The following is a 7,145-nucleotide window of genomic DNA, read 5'->3' on the forward strand; positions in this document are numbered from 1 at the left end:
CATCATACTCATTTCAAATTCATCCTGCATTAACTCAGAAAATTCCTTGCAAAGAGATGCATTAGTAGAACCAAATATTATATCATCAACATATATTTGCACAACAAGAATATCTTTCCCAAGGGTCCTTCTGAAGAGTGTAGTATTAACCTGTCCTCTTTTAAAATCATTCTTGATTAAGAAATTACTTAGTCTATCATACCAAGCTCTGGGAGCTTGTTTCAAGCCATATAGTGATTTCTTCAGTTTAAAAACATGGTCAGGATATTTAATATCCTCAAATCCAGGAGGTTGCTTGACATACACTTCTTCTTCTATGACACCATTGAGAAATGCACTCTTGACATCCATCTGATATAATATTATGCCATGATTAACTGCATAGGAAAGAAGTAACCTGATTGCTTCCAATCTTGCAACTAGAGCAAACGTTTCAGTGTAATCAATGCCTTCTTGTTGACTATACCCTTGTGCAACAAGCCTGGCTTTGTTTCTTGTTACTTCACCTTGCTCATTCAGCTTGTTTCTGAATACCCATTTTGTTCCAATAATGTTCTTGTGCTGAGGTTTGGGTACCAGATCCCACACATCATTTCTTTGAAATTGATTCAACTCTTCTTGCATAGCTAGGATCCATCCATCATCTGAAAGTGCTTCATCAACTGTTGTAGGTTCAATCATTGAGATTAGTCCAATCATTGACTCTACTTGTCTGAAATGTGATCTTGTTCTTCTTGGACTATCTTTGTTTCCAATGATTAGCTCCTCAGGATGTGAAGACTTGTGTTTGAATGTGTTTCTGGGAGGATCTTCTTGATGTGAGCCACCTTGTGCTTCATCAGAGGCAGTTTCATCTTGTGCTTCTGATGTGGGTTCAGCTTCTGGACTATCTTCAGACTCAGCTATCTGATCAGGTTCTGGAGTAACTTCAGGAACCTGTATCTCTGCAAAACTTTCATCTTTATTTGAAGTTTTATCTTCAAGCTCCTTGTCATCAAATTTAACGTGCATAGATTCTTCAACACAGAGTGTTTCTGAATTATACACTATGTATGCCTTTGACCTTTCAGAGTAACCTAAAAAGATTTCTCTTTAGGCCTTGGCATCAAATTTCTTTAGGTAGAGCTTGTTGTTCAGAATGTAACATGTACATCCAAATTGATGAAAATAAGAGATATTGGGTTTTCTTCCTTTAAAGAGTTCATATGCTGTTTTCTCCAAAATAGGTCTGATATAGATCCTATTTTGAACATAGCATGCCGTATTCACTGCTTCTGCCCAAAAATGTTTTGGTAAATTGTTTTCATGAATCATGGTTCTGGCCATTTCTTGTAAAGTTCTATTCTTTCTCTCTACAACCCCATTTTGTTGTGGTGTTCTAGGAGAAGAGAATTCATGGAAAATTCCATGTTTTTCACAAAAAGCTTCAAATGGCTCATTTTCAAATTCTCCACCATGATCACTTCTGATTTTCAAAATTTTTGATTCTTTTTCAGATTGAATTTGAGTGCAGAAGCTACTGAATACATCACACGCAACATCTTTACTCTTTATGAATTTCACCCAAGTCCATCTGCTGTAATCATCAACAATGACTAATCCATATTTACTTCCATATAAGGATGCAGTACTCACTGGTCCAAATAAATCAATATGGAGTAATTCTAAAGGTCTTGAGGTTGAAACAATGTCTTTGGTTTTAAAAGATGATTTCACAATTTTCCCTCTCTGACATGCACCACAGAGTGCATCTGAATGATAGTCAATGTCTGGTAGCCCTTTCACAAGTTGTAACTTACTAAGCTTAGAGATTAACCTCCAGTTAGCATGTCCCAACCTTCTGTGCCACATCCATTTCTTATCATTCACTGATAGTAGGCAAAACACCTTCTGATCAGTCAGTTCAGAAAAATTGATTTTATAGACATTGTCAACTCTCTTTCCTTTGAACACAATGGATTTGTCTTTCTTGTTGATTACTGTACAGTTGGGTTTTTCAAAAAGAACATCATAACCATTATCACAAAATTGACTAATGCTCAAAAAGTTATGTTCAAGACCATCTACCAACCATACATTATTAATTGAGGTAGAGGAATTACCAATAGTTCCTGTACCTATGATCTTGCCTGACTGGTTGCCTCCAAATTTCACATTTCCTCCCTCTTTCATTGTTAGGCTGAGGAACATGGACTTGTCTCCTGTCATGTGTCTTGAGCAACCGCTGTCTAGGTACCATGATCTTTGCTTTGGCACTGCTCTTAGACATACCTCGTTTTCATCTTCTGAGTCTGAATCTGATCCAGCTTCTGAAGTTGCTGTTGCTACCAACCCAACAGCTACCTTTGCATCTTCATCAGCTTTCTCTTTATCAGATCCAGATTCACTACCCAAATCATCCCAGGTTGCCATTAAACTCTGCTTAATCTGCTTCTTGAATTTGCTTGGTTTGAATGTAGACCTCTTTGACTTGTCCTTTGACTTTTCTCTTTGAAGATCAGGGCATTCAGCAATGAAGTGTCCCGGCTTCTTACAGTTGAAGCATCCCTTCTGATCTTCTTTCTTTGAGCTTCTGGAGTTACCCCTTTTGGCGAGAAACTTTCTGTTCTTCTTGGCCAGATATTGAAGTCTGTTTGAGAGCATGGCCATTTCAGCAGCATCTGGTTCAGAATCTGAACTTGACTGTTCTTCCTCTTCAGATTCAACCACTTTGAGAGCTTTTGATGACTTGCCTTTGGATGGAAGAGCTATTGATTTACTCTTCTTAGTAGACTCATGTTCATTAAGACTTAACTCATGAACTTTGAGAGAACTAACAAGATCTTCGACACTTAAAGTGTTTAAATCTTTAGCTTCCTCAATGGCAGTCACCTTCGGTCTCCATCTGGCAGGTAAGCTTCTGAGAATCTTGCTTACATGATCAGAAGCAACATAGCTCTTCTTTAGAATCTGTAGTCCAGAAACTAAAGTTTGAACCCTTGAGTACATCTCCTCAATAGTTTCATCATCCTTCATCTTGAATAACTCATACTGATGTACAAGCAGAAGAGCCTTTGCTTCTTTGACCTTCTTGCTCCCTTCATAATTTGAACAGAGAGAAGCAAACATAGCTTTAGCAGTGGATTTGTCACTCATCTTCATGTACTCTGCTTTGGGTATTGCAGTGACAAGAGCTCCTCTGATAATATGATGCTTCTTGTAGTGTTTCCTCAGTTCTGGAGTATGTTTCTTTCTATCCACAGCAGCTCCTTCCTCATCAAGGACTAAATCACCAACACCATCTTCCAGAATATCCCATAATTCTTTATCTAGACTCATGATGTAACTGTAAAAGTTGGTCTTCCACCAAGAGAACTCTTCAGCATCTCCATTGAACTTTGGAACTTTTCCAACACTGGTTTTCTTACTATCACTATAATCATGTGAGACATTTTTATAGCTAGTATCACCAGAACCAGTAGGAGGAGGAATAGACATGTTTTTCTCAGATCTTTGACTGTTGCACGGTTAAGTGTTACACAACAGACCAAGGCTCTAGATACCAATTGAAGGTGAGAAAAACACAAGAAGGGGGGGGGTTGAATTGTGTTTTGAAAAATTCTTCGTTTCTCCTTAAAACTGAACACACTGATCAGAAGCTAAGTGAGACAGCTTCTGAAGTGATAAACAGAATCTAAATGCAGCGGAATAAAACAGAGAGAGAGAAGAAGAACGACACAAAGCAGTTATACTTGTTCCTTCCACAATCCGGAAGTAGTCCAGTCCCCCTTGCACTTCCAAGGAGATTTCACTAAGAGTAATATCTGATTACAATTGCTCAAGCACACAAGCAAGAGACTTCCTTTGCTCAAGCACACAAGCTAGAGACTTCCTTTGCTCAAGAACACAATCAAGAGACTTCCTGCTCAAGCACAAATGCAAGAGACTTCCTAACTAAACAAAATTACACAGAAAATTGTTTAAGGTTGAACACTTGATATACAATCAGAGGTGCTCACAATACAAATCAGATACAGACTCAATGGACTTAAGAATTTCTAAGATATGACTTGAGACACAGAAATTCTAAGTGAATGCAGAACAATTTCAGCAGAGATTTGGCACTAGTAAAAGTATTGAGAGTCTGTTGTTCAGCATTACTAAATCTCTAGGTCTTCACTCTTTTATATAGAGGTGTGAAAGAGACGTTGAAATTGCCAGCACCCAAAGAGTCGTTGCTGAAGCTTGATCTTTCACCCTTGATCTTTTGCCTGATTTGGTTGTTGTCCTATGAAGAACTAATTTGAAATCCATTCCTTATCCAAAGGAACATCTATGCAGGCGAAGCCGTATTCTGGAGCTGTTTTCTTGTCTTGTAGCGTGGACACAAAACAGAGTAGTGGAGAACGTGGTTGTACAACCCGTACAAATGTCAACGCTTTCGTCCAAATTGCAAGCACATGCCTTCAAACATCTTTGAAATGACCTTTGCAAAATTCCACTAATCTTTTGTAGCATTTTCGAATCCAATAGACAGCTTTTGCAGTGATAATTCTTCAATTCTTGAATCTTTTGCAAATCCAGTTGATATTCAGCTTCTGGTGAAATAGCTTCTGATGAGGCAGCTTCTGATGATGCAGCTTCTGATGATACAACTTCTGAACTTCTTGTCTTCAGGAGCACTATTCTTACTTCAGAAGCGACTCAACTCCAGGAGCACGTTGCCTTCAGGAGCGTCCAAGCTTCAATTATGTTGTTTCCTTTGCTCTTTATTTGCTCATTCAGAAACAATGATGATTGATGACATTCTGTCATTACGTAATATTAGGGACTTATTGTGACATTTTGATAGAGTTCTCATGCAATTTATACTGTTCTGGAGTGCAAAAAGCTTAAAATTTGAAGTCTGTTCGAAGGAAATTGCGCCACGCCAATTTCAAGCCGTGCTGCGATTTTTGAAGCAAAAATACACACTTCCTGTAAAGGGGAAATCGCGGCACGCCAATTAACAAGGCGCGGCGCGATTTTGATGGGTCAGGCCCATGACTTCTATAAATACTGCACTCAAGCTGAAGAACAAGGGGGACGATTTTGGAGAGCAAAGTGCGATTTTGAGACATCGGAGACGGCTAGAAGGGCGATTTCTTCATCCTTTTACCAATTCATGTATGTTTTAATTATTTCATTGATTATGCTATTTGTAAACTCGATTATGAGTAGCTAAATCTCTTAGAGATTAGATCCGAGATGAATCTTTGTAACCCTAATTGACACATGTTGCTGTGAAACTCTATTTTGTTTATGAATTCAATTCTAGTTTATTCAATTCAATTGTTCTTAATGCTTTTTATATCTTGATCACATATAACTTGATTTTGTGAGAACGAATGACCACTGACCATGGCTTTCAACTTAGACCTAATTGAATTGTTCTAATAAACAGGGTTAGTCTAGGAATAGATAATCGTTTGTTAGTGATAATAGGTTAACGTTCGGTAAAACCTTCAAGAATTATTAGACCACCTAAGGAATTAGGGGCTGTAGTTTAAGAAGAGGGTCCTAACTCAAGGGATTGATTAGGGCTAATTTGTTAATCATCGTAAATTAGAAGAGGGTTCATAACAAATAGGTGCAGTAGACCAATTAGGGGAACTTAGAGGATTCGACGGCTCTGATCTCATCTTTCTCTCCTATTTTCTTAATCAAATCTTTTCTGTTTCTTGATTTAATTAAAATCAAACCAAATCTACCGCCAAGTGGCAAAACAAAATAAATTTTATACATCCTAATTATATAACGAAATTGAATTATTGAAGTTAAAAACAGTCCTCGTGGGAACGATATTTTTACTACTTCGATAGTATTTGGTGCACTTGCCAGAGATCTATCAAGTTTTTGGCGCCGTTGCCGGGGACTGTTGAATTATTTCAACAAGGCAATTACGTTATAGTTTAGGGTTTTTGCAATTTAATTTTCTGTTTTTAATTTTTATTTTTCTGTTTTCATATTCACTTGATTACTTTGCGTTGTGCAGTGCTACTAAGGTATTTTGCTGTTTATGCGAGGTAAACAGAGCTCTGACGACTTAGAGTACGATCCGGAGATTGAAAGAACTGCTAGAGCACTTCGGAAAGCTATCCGATCGCAAAGGTTAGCTCAATCCGTTCCACCGGGTGTTCGAGAACAAGTACCGGAGCAACTCTCAAGTGAATCTGAAACAATCTCTTCTCCTAAATCTGCAACTATGGAAGGAGAAGGAGTTGTACCACCAAGACCTAAGCTTGGAGACTACGGGTTAGCCACTCATCGCGGTCAACTGACCCACACTTTTCAACCAGCTAACCCCGTAGCGTTCGACATCAAGACAACTGTCCTCAATGGTTTGAGGGACAAGCAATTCGATGGGACTGAAGCTATGAGTCCTCATGAACACTTGAGCCGTTTTGCTGAAACCTGTGAGTTTTGTGTGCAACCAGCCACCGTGACTGAAGCACAAAAGAAGCTAAGGCTATTTCCTTTCACCTTGACGGGAAGAGCAAAAGATTGGTTGCTAACAATTCCAAACGGGACTGTCCAAACATGGGAAGAGTTAGAGCTGAAGTTCTTGGAGAAATACTTCCCTATGTCTAAGTATTGGGACAAGAAGATGGAGATCTCTAACTTCAAGCAAGGAGAAGGTGAATCATTGTATGATGCTTGGGAGCGATTCAATTTGCTTCTCAAGAGATGCCCTAATCATGAGTTCACCGAGAAGCAATACCTCCAAATCTTCACTGAGGGGGTAACACCAAACACTCGAATGTTCTTAGATGCTTCCGCGGGAGGTAGTCTCAAAAGTAAAACTGATCATGAAGTTCAAGCTCTAATTGAAAACATGGCTGGCAATGAGTATCGTGATCAAGCTAAAAAGAAAGAAAGAGGAGTGTTTGGGGTAAGTGAACAAACTGCTATCCTTGCCAACCAAGCAGCAATGAACAAACAGATCGAAGCTCTAACTAAGGAGTTTCAAGGCTTCACTTTGGCTCATAAGCAACAACAAGTGGCTGCAATCAAATGTGACTTATGTGGTGAAGAACATCCCAACGGTGAATGTGTTCCGGAAGGATCAAGTGAAGAAGCTAACTTCATGGGAGGATATCAAAGGCAGAATCAATACTACAATTCAG

General features: G+C 38.8%; 1 non-coding gene across 1 annotated transcript; it reads right to left on the bottom strand.

The window, feature by feature from the left end:
• Positions 1-6,616: 6,616 nt before the first annotated feature.
• Positions 6,617-6,723, bottom strand: LOC146952993 (small nucleolar RNA R71). Its single transcript, XR_015025234.1, has one exon. It is a non-coding gene; the product is annotated as a small nucleolar RNA R71 (small nucleolar RNA).
• Between the last annotated feature and the right edge of the window lie 422 nt (positions 6,724-7,145).

The sequence above is a fragment of the Medicago sativa genome, chromosome 1 (assembly GCF_051527215.1).
Source record: "Medicago sativa cultivar Bolivia chromosome 1, Bolivia_mono, whole genome shotgun sequence".
Lineage (NCBI taxonomy): Eukaryota > Viridiplantae > Streptophyta > Magnoliopsida > Fabales > Fabaceae > Medicago > Medicago sativa.